A 15,505-nucleotide genomic window follows, 5' to 3' on the forward strand; every position below is an offset into this window, starting at 1 on the left:
AAATAACTCCTTATAGTTACATTCAACTTTACTGTGTCGAAAATGTAACAAACAATTGATAAAGATTATATTACACCTCATATGAACTATATCTCTATAAGTACGTAAAGGAATCTTTAAAGATGATTTCAATTAACTTGAAAACATTGGATTTACTGGAAGCTTTTAAGCTTCCAAAAACTGAAGCATTTCCCTCCATATGTTGTGTTAGAATTGATCTACGTGACTATTGAGATTCTATACTCATATTAAAGCTCAAAGCTTTGAATCGAACCTGCATATTTTCTACTAATTCTACATAAGTTGTCAGTCTTATATTTTACGATGAAATTTTGTACAACTGCTACAAAATCTTTCGACTCTAACCTTTCCACTTCACTCATAGAAGTTTCGTTTTTTCACCCATTTTCCTATTTGAAATCTATCAACCTTTTTAGTTTTTGAACCAAGAAATTTCAGTTAAATGAACTGAAATCATTGTCCAATTAACTACTTGGTGATTTTTTCTCTTGAAACCAAGGGTTTGTTTGTAACTTTGTATGTGTTGAAATATCGAATATTTCCTGCAATAAGCAGCCTAGGTAGTAACAATTTTAATATTTCCAGATAGATGGTACAACACTTCACTTTAATATTGTTCTTCGGAATTACTTACATTAAGTTATTCAAGACAGGTGGATTGGAAGACAAGCTATTTCTTCGGAGATAGCTAAAAATAGTGTGTCAGAGAAAACATGATAATAAGTTTGAACCGATTAATAGAATTCTGATAACAGTCTGTCTAAAAGCATGTCGTGATTTCAGCTATTTATGATAGATTTCGATTCTGTTAGACTATTTGAAAACCAAACTAATTTTATTTATTTTTGCTTTCAAATTCCAGTTTAACCTGCCTTAACGGACCTGATCATTGGTCTAGGTACAAAAAATATGAAAATAACATAAAGGAGTATTACGTAAACTATTACAGTACATAAATTTTATATCAATTATGTGAGGCAGTGGATTGAGCTCTTGAGATTATGTTTCAGATTGAACTGATGGTATGCACTATGCTGTAGAGTATTATCCTGCAGTCGGTAACAACGTGCTCGACGGACACAGGAACGTGACAATGTTGGCAAACAGAATACATCAGTGTAGATAATACGGAGTCTTCTTATTGTCACAGCATCTCTTCTACTGGTATAACATGAAAAATGAGAGTTTCCTAGATAATGTTTTCGACTATTGGGTGGTCGGTGAATGTGAAAATGGTTTTATTTACTGTACTCACGAGAGAAAATCAGTATATGTGGCGATATATTTATGAAGGGGGAGGGTAGATAAAGTAGGTAAAGGTTGCTGTATAGTTCACAAATGTTAACCCTACACGTCAAAGGTAAGCGGAAGAAACTTATGAGTTTGTTGTTTGTAAAAGTATCCGATATTGGAGTCAATTTTGGAGGCATAAGTATAAAGGATTGAGTCTAAGCCTAAGTGACTATAGGAATATTTTTTATCCAAGAAGGAGAAGAAAGCAGAGGAAGTGGGGAGATCAAAGCAAGTTTGGTATTTTTGTGTACAGGTGTGGGCAATTGAGCAATAAAATTTATAATTGTTTGTGAGGTAGTAGGGAGGAAAGTGGTGAGAAGATGAGAAAATTTATACGTTTGTTCCTATTAATAATTTTGTAAAACATTCCTGTAAATTATTTTTTCCAACAATTGTAGCATAACTGAGGAAGTATGTAGTCTTGGCAGTTGTATTTGTAACTTATTAGATTAGGAGTGTAGTTTCAGTTGTTTCAGTTTTTTTATATTATTTTTCTTTTGTTTAATTTGTAAGAAAAATAGTCACCTAGACGCGATTTTAATTATATTCTAATCTATCATTACTAATAGTTGACAAAAAGAAGAAAACTATCAGATCAGGAGATCTGGGTGGCCAATCTAATAACGGACTACCACAGGTTTGCATAATGCTCATTCATCCGTCGCCTTACACTTCTAGTTTAATGAACTGAACACCCTTTCAACTGAAAAAGTCAGTGGAATTACTCATTAATTGGAATATCATTGATATAATCTCGAAATCATGATTTATAAACTCGAAAAAATATATACTTCTCTGGAAATGTAGTTTTAGTAAAATCGGTTAAATACTAATACCAAGAATGGGGAGACCTTGTTGCCTGGGTAGTCCTCTTGGTCGCCCTCACACTTAGCCCATAAAAGCTCTTCAGAATTTCAAAATTCTCCTGACGTTATTGGCTTTGAAGCAATGCAATTCCAATAAGTGGAATCCGCCGTATGTTAATAAGAGCTTGACAATTGCAGAGGATATGTCCTATAATTTCCTTTTTTATTCAACAGAACCAGCAGTCTAGATCGGTGCAACCGCTGGTGTTGTATCTGTGATAGCCAATATCCACACACCCATAATGAATCCTGACACGTTCTTTATCTTCCATCTACTTAGCTGCAGTATTTCATCTGCTAAAGTTGCGGGGTTTGTTTTATCCATCAAGTATTTTTTTTTCGTTTTCCCCATTAGTGAGAAAAGGATTCTCACGACAGGGTTCGGCCTTCAGTGGTAGAGTCGGTCGAATCTTGGTCAGTTAATTTCATTAAAATTTGTAGTAGCCAGTCTCAAATTGGAATTAATATTATTCCTAAAATGTTCATTTTTGCTTCTCTTTTGATTAGGGTCGATGTTTAAGAATTATAGAAAGTTATTCTCATGGTTTTATAGTTCACATACATTCATAATTTTTCTTTCTTAATAATGGCAATCGATGATGTCTTATAAGCCTTTTGGTGAAACACAACATAACAGTATAATCAAAAATGGAGGCATATGATTTCCCTATAAAGATATATAGCAAGGCTTTAACATAATAATGAGTACCACAGAAATGATAATCATTATTACAATCCAAACGTTTAAATTTTCATTTTCCTTTGTAGTATACTATAATCCTCCGAAAGATAAAAAACAATACGCAATTATTTTTGATTCGGAATCTATTTTTGACAAAAAATTAAAAGAGAAGCATAAATAGTAAATCAAATTATATCGTTTTCGAGCCTGGCAACTTGTAATTCTAAGAACAATTCTAAAGTGAAGCAAAATTCAAAATATGCTCTATATCGATTTCGAAAAAGAATAATTAAAAATATAATTGCAACTGCATATAAACAAACATCAAAGTAATTTTGAAATTTAGCTGTTATAATCGAGTTTACAAATGAGGCCCCTTATGATACGAGTTGAATAACATACACACACTCTGTTTTGTTTACATGATTACGATGATTTTTTTTATTTCGTTTCATGTACACTATTTATTACCTCCTATACATACTCGTATATGCGGATCATTAATATCAATCTAGTTATTATCATCAAGATTTTTGGAATGTCGTTCATTCTGAGAAAAATTTATCGTGATTTGTCAAGATACAGTCCTCAGTTATGCAGATTCGTAATTATCTGGACTATTTACCTCTATCAAATAAAAGACTTTCTATTTATATTTTTGGCATCGGTAACACTGTAATTCCCGGCGAAACCTTTACATAACCTTAATCACAATATTTGGACGCAAAATGTTTTCTTTGTGAAAAGTACAGTCACTAGAAATAAATTTCAACGTTGATTTTTATAAAAAAAGTGCATCAATGAAATTTATAAATAAATTTATAAAGAATCTAATCAAGCAGTGACATATAACATCGTTAGAATGAATTCAAGCCTTACCGATGTTTCTTGAAAGATTAAATCCGTTGATGTCATTTACAATTTGTCGCCAAAAAGTATGGATGTTGTACTTACACGATTGCCATATGTCATATTGTGGTGGATATCTTTAGACATTAGTATGACAATCATCATTTGCATTTGTGACTAATTATCTAATTTAAAGATCTAAGCCGAAACCCTTATGGGTCTTATAAGACCAGCCTAATCCCAAAAGAAGTTCGTGGAAAAAGCAAATCGGAGCAAATGGTTGATGCCTCATCATTCCTGGTCATATGGCAACAGTTGTTTGTTACTTGAAATATCGAGCACATAGTGAAATACATTTTGCCGAAGTAATTGAGGAAGTTGTTTTTGCTACTCCTGGTCTGAAAGCTTCAAACCTGCATCCTTGCTTGAGATCAAGCTTTTCCAACACAAAGACGATATTTTAGAAATAATTGGAGTTAACCTTATTCTCATAAAATGGCTTCTTAACATCTTGAAAGTGATATACAGTAGATGCAAAGTACAATTGGTCAAACTAAAACAGAAGCTGTTTTTATTAAGAATTATCCATGGTAGATAAAATGTTGATCCATGACTCAAACATTATGCGCAATAGAGCTGAAATAAAAATGAACAGGAAGCAGTTCTCTCGAAAATTATCAATGGAAGACTTATGATAGCTTATCTATAGAAAGCATCTCTAAGAAATCTTTGTTCATTGTTAAATCTATTGCATGATGATTAAGGAGAATTAGATGTCTGATTTACGTAAGATTTCATTCGGTACCTGGTTGGTTTCCATGTTTTCCGAAATAGGTACAACGTGAATATATTATCTTCTATTTCGTTTTGATCACTTACTAAGAATATTATTTTTGTTTAACATTCTTCCGTATATGACATGCGTCTCATTTAGATAATAGATATTGAAAAAAAAATAGTTATACTAATATTAGTTAATTCTTCAAATACAAATAGCCCTTAATACAATTGTTTGAACTTCAACAATAATAGATATTTGTCCTGTATCAATTTATATTATTATCAATGACATACTCTGTATTTCATAGTAAAATTGAATACTGAATAAATAATGCTAGTTCTCTAGAAATATCCCATACCTATTTTCAATAATTTTCGATATATTTAAATTTTTAGAGGAAAAAGTTTCTTTCTAATTAGTTTATTGTAGCATTCCCAGTGTACCATTTTCTTTGTATTGTTTCTAAATAGCTGTGACTATTTCTGGGACTGATCAATAACGTAAATTGATTCGTAGGAGAGTTGAAATTTGAAATCTTAATACAAAGGTCGGCATAAATCCGGCAACGCTCATAAGTCTGGCAACGATGTCAAAAAAGATTAAAACGGAGTATGTTCGTGCTTCTGTGTCATGATAATACGTGTTCGTCGAGTAGACACGTTTTCAGAATGAATAACCGATACAAATTCGCGCTTTTTTTGTTACGTCGTATCTGCGTACGAACACGGTTTACGAAACTATGTTCACGGAAATTCAACAACAATTTCCGAAACGGCCGCTACCAAATTGTTCAACAGAGTGGAAGACGTACCAGAAATTCTTAAAAACGAACTCTGTTTCCGACGTTCCGGTCTGGACGACCGGTATCTGTAACAACTAATGAAAATATGGGCGCTGGCATTAGTTGAGCAACTGAACCAATCTCGATAGTGCATGCGGTTCATCAGGTTAACGTCCACGTCTCCTCCACGCATTTCTCGACGATTATTCCGATCACAGATTGGAATTTTGCGAATGATACCTCGGATGCAGTCAGGATGATTCTTCAAGCTGATCAGTCAATCTACATAACTGCGTGTACTGGAACGACCAAAATCCTCAGGTCTTCATTAAAGAAGAAGTAAATCTGCAAGGTATCTGTGTGTGTATGTGAAGCGGTTTTGTGAGTCCGTAATAATCTAGAAATGCTCGAAGAATTACGTGAGTAAATGGACAATACTCGTGAACATCCGTTATTTAATCCAGTATGGAGCTTCGCTGCACTACATGTGCGGGAGTACCTTAATGTTAATTTTGGAGAATGGATAGGCTGACGAGGATTCGTTGAGTGGCCTGACACCCTGTGATTTATTTCTGTTACACCTTCTCCAGGACCGCGTTATTGCAAAAGGACCACTCTTAGCGGCAGCTTGACATACTGGCCGGACCTGCCTCTCCGCTAAGAAACGTTGTCAGAAATGCATTGATCAAAATTGGCATCAATTTGAACACACCTTTCTTCGAGGCCCCTTTATAATTTCTCTTAATGAATTCATTTTGATACTGTATGTTTTTCTCTTGATGCAAATTTGTTGTACGATTTATGCCAACCTCTGTACCGTACAATATTTTGATATTGGATATTGGATAAGAAATCCAAGTGAGCGATGGAAAATACAATATTAATAAATATGTGAAACCATATGAAACAATAATAATCTGTTTCTAAGTCATTGAACTGACTGAAATTTGTTAAACGCTTGATCCATCAAGAATGCAACTCACAATATGCAAAAAGTGAAAAACTCGAAAATCCACTTTCAGGATAGGTACACTTTCGAAGTAACACACAGCTTACTCTTTAATTACCGAATTGTTTTACAAAAATTATATAAATGTGTTATAAACGTTTATTCTATCTGATTTCCAAGCTTTCATAAAACAGCTTTTAATTACAATATTGACCTGCTCCTACTTCATATGAGTTAAACAGATTAGAACGATAAATTAGCATATTAAGTTGAACCAAAACAAATCTGCTAATGTTATTTTTACCAACAAACGAAACTAAAATATCCTTGTAACAATAACTAATCATGCAAAGAGCTTGGTATACAATATCAAAATATGAATTGATATCCAACATAGAGCTCCAAATTGTCCCTACATAACAAACTTCTTCACAATATTAAAACCCGTCTGAACCTATGGTATGAAGCTTTGGCGCTGTGCCAGTAATAGTAATATTCAAGTAATGCAATGCTTCTAAAATAAAGTATCAACGAATATCGTTAATGCACCTACTACCGTACCAGTTATATCCACAAGGACCTTGACATAGAAACTGTTGACCAAACCATATCCAAATTCGCCAGTAGTCATAAATAGCAACATAAGAACGTTTAGGTTATTCAACTCCTCGATAGTTCCAATTCGATGGGAAAGGTGATAGGATAAACCGTTCGAGTTAGTGATCTAGTTTGAATGACGGTGTTAGTTAAAATCAGAATATTATGTATATATCACGTGACACGTTAATGGTAGTGTTGATAAAATTATTAGACACTAAAATATACCAATGAGTAGGATCTTAACAATTAATAATATCCATGTTAGTTTATGGCTCATTGATCAGGTCAGATCTATCGACACCAAGTATTTCAATATTTTATCAAGTCGATATTTTAAATATGCTTGAAAATATGGTGGGAAAAATTAAGTTAATGTGCATGAAATGCTCAAAATTGTTACCATTACAGAATATGTACTGATAATAAAATGAATCCGCCTCTATTAATACAATATTGAGCAGAACTTGTTCTTAAATTCAACCAGGTTGACATTATAGAGGACAATACTGGACATCGTCATTATAGCCAAGTCTCCAAGGAAGAGTATCCAGGCATCGTGAAACAGACCGCCTTAACAAGTCCTGTATCCTTACTACTCGGTAAATTCCAGATGCACATTTTTGAGAATCTGTAAACGGCTTAAAGTCTCCCAGATTGTTTTATTTTTTCGAAAATTATATATTATATGTGAAATAATATACGCAATATCACAAAAAATTATATGATTAGAACTTTCTTATGAATTACTGTATCTATCGGAGATAACTGCGTGGTAACTCGTTCAGTAGTTTTGGGTTTATCTCGAACCAACATGTGCGGAGGAAAATTTATTTTATAATATTTTTTTTAATTTAATTGCAAATTTACAATCTACTCAAAAAATAAGAGTAATAAGTAAATGATATGGTTTCTTGCTAAATGACTTGAGGCGGTCACCATCCACTGATGGGTCTCCGTAGATCACTTTATGAGGTCTTTTGGCCAGCGTCTTTTCAATCTTCTCTGTTCCATTGGATCAGTATAAAGCTTGGATATTAGTGGATTTTGGTGGTTTTCGTTGCGGTTTTTGTTTCTTATCACTGATTTCTGAATAATGAATAACCATTGATGGTTGGAATACCGAGGTCTGTGTGTAATGTGTGGTTGCTTATAAACCACGGAGCATTAGCTATTATGCAAAGTATTTTAGTTTGAAAAGTTTGCAGTAGCTTGGTATTCGATGGTTTACTGCATCCCCATAGCTCTTTGCCATATGTCCATATTTTATAATATGTAGTATGGAGATAGAAGGTTGATTTTTCCATATAAACTTTTATTTGATTTCCGTTATTTCCGTGACCATTCATAGCCGCAATTAAATAGAAAGATAGAAACTCGTTGGGTTATTTTATTGGGTTTATGAGGTCTAGGAGTGGCGTTGATATGAGTAACATTCCTCTCCTCAGGGATGGTATTGTGTTGCTTTTTAGGAGGAGACTTCTTTCCGTGTGGCACTTGCTTACAGTGTGTGCATTTTTCTACCGTAGTGAGTGGAATTTCATTTTGAAAATGAGAGTGATTATGATAAAGCAAAATGGTCTGACGAATCAAGCAGCTTTTGGAGAATATAAGATAAGCTGCGGTTGTACTTGTATTACTCCCTGTTTTCGGCCATTTGGCTGATGAACTACTTCGTCTGCTCAGGTCAGGTAAATAATTTGATGAGTACATATTTAGCTACCAAATTAAGCAATTAGGAGATTCTGGTTCAGTCACAAGAGAAGTTTTTATTGGTGTAATGATCAGAAATTGAGTTTTTCACATATTTAAGTTATACCGCAAATTATGGAACTTGAGGGAGTATATTGATCAATCACAAAATTTGTCTAAACATTTTTTATATTATTTGGTAGCTTATGTTACAGTTTGATAGTATTCAATAAATCAGATTTCAAAAAACTAGCAACTGTGGGTCAGTAAATGCAGGAGAAAATTGACGATTGAGAATGACATCATCGTTATCATTATTTCTAGAATAAATACTTTTTTTTAATTTTTTCTCCAAAACTAGAATGATTTTTTATCAATCTATATCGACAGAAATATGTGATAATATTATAATTTTTTTTTCAAGAATAATTATTATGTATTATATAACAAGATATGTATGACCTTTAAATTTTTATTGGCAGACACAATAATATACCTTTATTTCTAGAATGTATCAATACATCAGAGTTTATCTATTAATCGATGAAAAGATGTTCTTGAAATTGTTGGACAATTGCCAAAAATTCATTGAAATTTGTAACTCAAGCTCACATTGGTTCACTTCTATCCAAATACGTATCTATATTACGAATCGTTTGTTTGGAACTAAATGTACAGATAAGAAACATACTTGGTATTTCAAATTATACCAGAAAACATAGGATTTTATACATTATTTTTCATAATTTCTACGAAATTTTTCACGTCCGACAAATTATCAACATGGGTTCTTTATTCTCAAAACCCTGTCTAACCTATCAAATTGTACCATATTCACTTCACTTGTAATGTTTGGTTCTTTGGTAACAATTCATTGAGAAGAAACCACTAAACACACATCATCTTTTTCCCATATAAGTCAGGTAGTGACGTGGGTTGCGAGGCTCCGCTTCAGTCCAACCATGGCAGTGTCAGATTAACATAATATACAAAGTTTTCATCATTGGTAACAATTTTCTCTAAAATTGAGTTGTTTCCAGTACATAGCCATGGAAGAATCGTGATATAAAAATAGTATTACATATAAAGTTTCTTCAATTTTTTTCCAGTCAAGCCAAACAGAGAGTAGTAAAAACGTGTATTACCCATAAATTGCATGTACCCAGCTATAATGAAATATATCTGACTTATACTTTTTTGTAAACTAATGATAAAGGGAAGCAACAACATCGATACCAAAACAAATCCTAGCTAGAGCAAACAAATACACCTGTTTACCTGGCTTATATAAAATTACGCTGTAGTGGATCAACAGGAATCTCCTCGTGAAATTTTGAGTAAAACTTAAGATTAAAATCAACTATTCGCCCAAAAAATTGATTGTTGTTAATTGAAACGATGCATAATTATAGTTAAAACACTCAATTCTACTCAATCAAGCTTATTTTCTCGAATGCAGCTACTACGTTCTACTAAATAAATTTAGACCTGTCAATTGGGCTATGCCTGCCACAAATATGATTGTTTTGTGATTTCACCAACTCATTTGAGGTGCAGAGACTAGTGATGTTTTTTTCATTAGTTTGATATGAGTAGACTAATAATCAAATAATGTTTCCATAAAAGTAATCCCTTTGTAAAGCTAGGCAATGTTTACGTCAAGTGAATGTTTTTTATTATTTCAAAATCTGATCAAACTTAACTCTTTCCTGATCATTCTGAATGTTGAACAATGATCTCAACGATCAAATTTTCTGTCGACTTTTTCATCGGCTCTTTTCCATATGAAAATGTCCCAAATAACCGAAATAAATGGACTTTTGACAAAACACTCCGTAAGCCTCCCAAAGTCTGACAAACAATCTGATAGCTAAGCCCGGAATTGATATTCTTCATTTTTAGAGGTCTCACAAAATACAATTCCACAGAAACAACGACGTGAAAAGGATGTCCACCTGTTGCCTCCAAAAGTCGATACGTTGCGAGTACTTAAATTCCCATTCCCCATATATTAGTAACTGAAAATATTTTGAGTGCTGAATCTTAAGCTCAAAATATTGATATCTAACATAACTAACAAAATTGTAATTCTTATCCAATTACAGGGTATATTGACGAATTGAAGAATTATTTGTACTCATAACCTTAAAACTATTTGACCTATCTATGTCAAACTTGAAAAAATAGTTTTCTGGCTATAATGGAGCCATACGATCGTGGTAATTGTCTAATTGATCCTCTCCAAAATCATCCCCATTGATGGAATTTACATTTTTACGCATTGCTCTATTAATTATAATCAAATAAAATATCGTGTTCAGCCTACTTCACAAAGTCGTATTAAATTGAAAGTTTACAGATTTGTTAAGTACGACAGCACAATAATTTCATAAATTCATATGACTATCTTTGCCCGGGGCCACCTCTGAACTCTAATTCACTTATTTCAAATAACTAAATTGAAGAGAAATAAATTTTGCAAATTTGTCAAGGACGGTTGACATCAGGTACACTAATTTGATCATCAAAATAATCAGGCTGATTTGCCTGTAAAAAAGCAATCTACTATACTAGCAAAGTAAGTAAATGGGACTCTCAATGAGTATTCACTGCCATAAGATAGCCATAAATTGGTAGAAAAATTCATCCATTAGAAATTGTCATTCTGAGTTGGGCATCAATTGTCCAAAAGATACGAAGCTATAGGTTTAATTATACTGTCGGTTATATGGACTTTCAGATATTTGCTGCTGGACAAACTCAACCAGTAGCATAAAGATGCATAGGGTGTTTGATATATATACGAATAGACGAACTTGATTGCTAAAATTCAACTAACAGATTCTTAGCAAACTATGAAGCATTTGATTAAATGCTTAGATTGTGAAGTATTTCTTAAGACAACCCGATATTCTAGTCATATATGTGTTAAGGAAAAAAATTGGCAAACGACATCCCTTATGTGGAGCTTGGCCGCTCTTTAAAGCTTTACGGAACTCTTTTCAGGAAAGGTACAGTTTTCATCATCATAATATTGCTGATACTGCATTTTCTGCTCCATCCCTTCAATTCAATTTTTTTGTATCACCATATGAATGAATGATAAGAAAGTTAATGTACCTGTTCTAAGAGCACGGGCATTTTTCCTTTAAATCTTACTCGAATTTCGGAACGAAAGTAGTTAGGAATTATAACATCAATCAATCGACGCTTTTAGAATAGTGCTATTAGTTTTTTCATCCGTCATTTAAATTTCATCTTGATAATTATTTGTCATTTTCTAATTTTATTTTCGATGGAAGCGATGCAAAGCTTCTTTGTGCGATAAATACAATCCCCAAAAAATTATACAGTTCCATATTTAACTTTTATATAGTATTTTTCGTAAAGTCATGTTTTTATATATCAATTAAGTCAAAAATATTTAGTATACAGTAGATTGTAGGAAGTAAACCAAAAAAAAGATTTTTTATTAACATTACACTGGAATTTTTTTTTCATGACAACAAACAAGATTATGAATAAAATTAGGGCTCCGAATAATCGAATCACAATACCTAATATAATGATTGACAGTTTTCTACAATTTCATGCAATAAACATGGTTTTTTCAATCTGGCTATTGAAGAAAATTTTATAAATTACAAGAAAGGTCATTCTAGTTGGATTTTGAAGTAATATACGTAGATATTGTCTACAATAGGACATTACCATTAAATAAAGGTCTATGAATTATTTCTGATGAGTACAGTTTTGAAATAATGAATACCAATGACTTATAAATCTTACACACCCTGTAACATATGAAAGACTGAACTACTAATACTCACATGCCAGTAAATAGAAAATCCAATAGATGACAAAAAACAGTTACATATTTTCGTCTTATAAAAAATATCTCGACAGGGTTATTCTTTTTTTTTCTTTATCAAGACCTGGCGATCTTTCACGTTAACTTAGTAATATTTCTTGAGTTTGTTTTTATCTGTTGAGAGGTCTTCTCCATACCCTTGTTTTTTGCTACTAGTGATTTATATGTTATTTTTCTTATGTCCTCTTAAACGTCCACTTCATATATCCGTATGACTTAATCATGAGGAAAAGCTATATTTTTCAGTTATTGAGCTTTACATCAAAAACCACAACTAAAATTCCTGATACGCGCGAGCACACCAAAATAAAACATTACATTATTAACTATGAATGTTATGAGAATTTCAAAGTACCTAACTCATAGTATGAAGATACCCAATATTACAACTTCACATTTAAAAAAATAATTAAAGAAGTGATAAGGTTCCAAATTGTTTGTTTCTTTATTTTTTTCCATAACTCAAATCAAAAATAGTTTCAAATTCTTCATTCTTTTATTCTGATGATCTTTGATATTCCCTAAACTGAACTCCTATTGTGATTGTAATCATATCATTCACTGGAAACAAGATGGATATTCGTTTCCCGTTGAAAACAAAATTATTGAGAATATTAAAAAAATAAAATTCCCCTTATTACTTATTATATTTGTTCAACCCTGGCAATATTATCATTTGTAATAAAATGAGACTGTAGAGAATGTAAAATTTACAGATTATGCAGAGCAACTCATAAATTTTTTTGATTAATAATGGACTATAGTACTTTTGATGTTCTAATATACTGCTTATGTACTGGCTTCACCAAATAACAATTTTAATTATATCATCTTTATGATGACTTTTTAAGGACGAAACGAATACTAAAACTTAGGTTTATATATGTTGTAATAATAATTGATTAATTATGTACTTATTAAAAAGGTTGTGATGATAAAGAATAAGTCCGAAACGTCCTATGGATATATAGTTGACTTGATATCAAAGACAGCGAGTTGACAACTATTGTTTTGTATTTCAATAATCAGCTGTGAAAAAAATTGGACATCAAATTCCAAGAAATTATCTGAACTATATATTCGGAATAAGATATTGTCCACTCAATGTTTCCATAACAGGCTCTCTATCTTGTACCGTTTTCGAGCTTCAACTCTAATTCAAGATACCTGGTACACGTGTAGTCAGAGATGGTATATACAAGTTGATTTCAGTGCTCTAAATTTAATAGAATAAATTCAAATCAATTTATTTTTGTTGAAAATAATAAATTAAAGGTTTCTTATTAGCTGGTTAAATCAATTTTTTCAAAATCACTTCCAACTCAAATATATTCTTATAAAATGATATTGAACTGTTGAAGAATCATCATAAGAAATGAATCGGAATTAATAAACATTTATTCTAGAAATTTGATATGTTTTTAAAACTAAAAATTATCGTCATTTATTTATGTCATATTTGCCCGATGTGCGCCTATGCCTGTTTAAAAATAACATTTCTATGGATAACTTATTTCTATTACACGTAGGCTACTCAGATTTCGAGCATTTTTTCGCCAAATTTCGAAATTACAACCTGTAATAAATTCTTACCGGTCGATAAAGAAACTCTAAAATAATGCTATATTTTAGAAAATGTGATATTTTTAGAATACATAAGCTTATAATTTTTTTGGTATTTTGCCATACTAAATATAAAAATTACTAAATATTTGAGAAGAATACAATTCCATAATAATAATAATCATAATAATAATATTGACATGTATAATTTCTATACCCACAAACATAAAATGGTTTATGTTTATGAAGTTTTAATCAGTCTATTTGAAAAAATCAATTCATATATATGATATCCTAATATTGAAGTATTTTTTAAATGAGTATAAAAGTTATATAAAATAAATTAATAAACTTTGAATTATTACTCAAATATTATTATTATTATTATTATTATTATTATTATTTATTAAATAATTTAGAATTATATATGAAATTTTTACATTAAAAAACTGGACAAAAATATTTTAAGAAATACCAACCTGAATAGTCTTCGTCACTTTTTCACGAGATCGTTGTTAAAACTGGCACACAACGCGATGCCACAGTGTAAACTTCAGTAGCACCGTGGGCGTCTTCTAACTTCGTTCTACGACTCATAGTTTCGAAATTCTAAAAATTATTAATTGTTATAGGTCGTTGGTAAATAAGTCATATAATGTGATTTACAAAAATGAAAAGGTTAATTTTCATTCAATCTATTTCTGGAAACAGTGATAAAAATACTTGGGTACTTCTGAAAGCTTTTAATATTTTTTATTTAATAGATAATATTCATTTTCGGTCTATTTAAAAAAAAACATGTGGACATGATATGTTTAACATCTCCTCCCAATTTCGATTTTTATAAAACTATTTTCTGGCATTGGAAACTTTGATGTTAGATGAATTAATAAAACATCCATCACATGCGCACATATTGAATCTATAATTATGGAATTTCTTGATGCACTCTAGTCTTAGAATTTGTTTCCAGTCACCATTCTGTCTATGCGTTACAAATATTACGTGGTACTCATTTTCGTACTCGTCGCTCCGCATAATACTGTAATGAACAAGTTCAAAAACATGAACAATGCAGATAAATGTCCTAAAAATATGACCAGTAGCTCATTAGATTCAGAATCCTCACCAGAAAAATTGAATTTGAAGGATTTTTTCATATTGTCAAATAATGGAGATTTCTGTCCTTATACTCTTATCAACAAGTTCAAAAACGTGGAAAATAGAGATAAATGCCCTAAAAATATGAGCGAGAGCTCATTCAACTCGGAAACACCTCTAGAAAAATGTATTTGAAATATTTTGGTGTAGGTATAAAATGAGATAAAAACATGATGTTTAGTTTTTCGTTAATAACTCGCAGGATATTATGATTTAAGCTATTTTGAAAAAGCTTTTGGAATAAAAATAAATAAATGGAAATTTCCAATAAATAAAGCGTTGTCTCCCGGAATTCCATCTCTATTATTTTTAAATTCAATTTGACGTTGAAAAGAAACAAATTATTTTTTTAAAACATAAAGTTTCATTTTAATAATTTGAAAAATTCTTTCTAACACT

General features: G+C 31.5%; 1 protein-coding gene across 4 annotated transcripts in view; it reads right to left on the minus strand.

Moving 5' to 3' along the window:
• The window catches only part of LOC130896159 (uncharacterized), a 53,631-nt gene extending 38,900 nt beyond the window's left edge, over positions 1 to 14,731 (minus strand). For 2 of the 4 annotated variants that reach the window (XM_057804055.1, XM_057804054.1), the window contains exon 1: positions 14,425 to 14,554. The gene's annotated coding sequence lies outside the window, so the exon portion shown is untranslated. Of the gene's footprint in view, positions 1 to 14,424 lie in introns of all 4 variants that reach the window. The other 2 variants (XM_057804056.1, XM_057804057.1) reach the window with 2 other exon arrangements.
• Between the last annotated feature and the right edge of the window lie 774 nt (positions 14,732 to 15,505).

This window comes from Diorhabda carinulata, chromosome 7 (assembly GCF_026250575.1).
Source record: "Diorhabda carinulata isolate Delta chromosome 7, icDioCari1.1, whole genome shotgun sequence".
In the NCBI taxonomy this organism is placed as follows: domain Eukaryota; kingdom Metazoa; phylum Arthropoda; class Insecta; order Coleoptera; family Chrysomelidae; genus Diorhabda; species Diorhabda carinulata.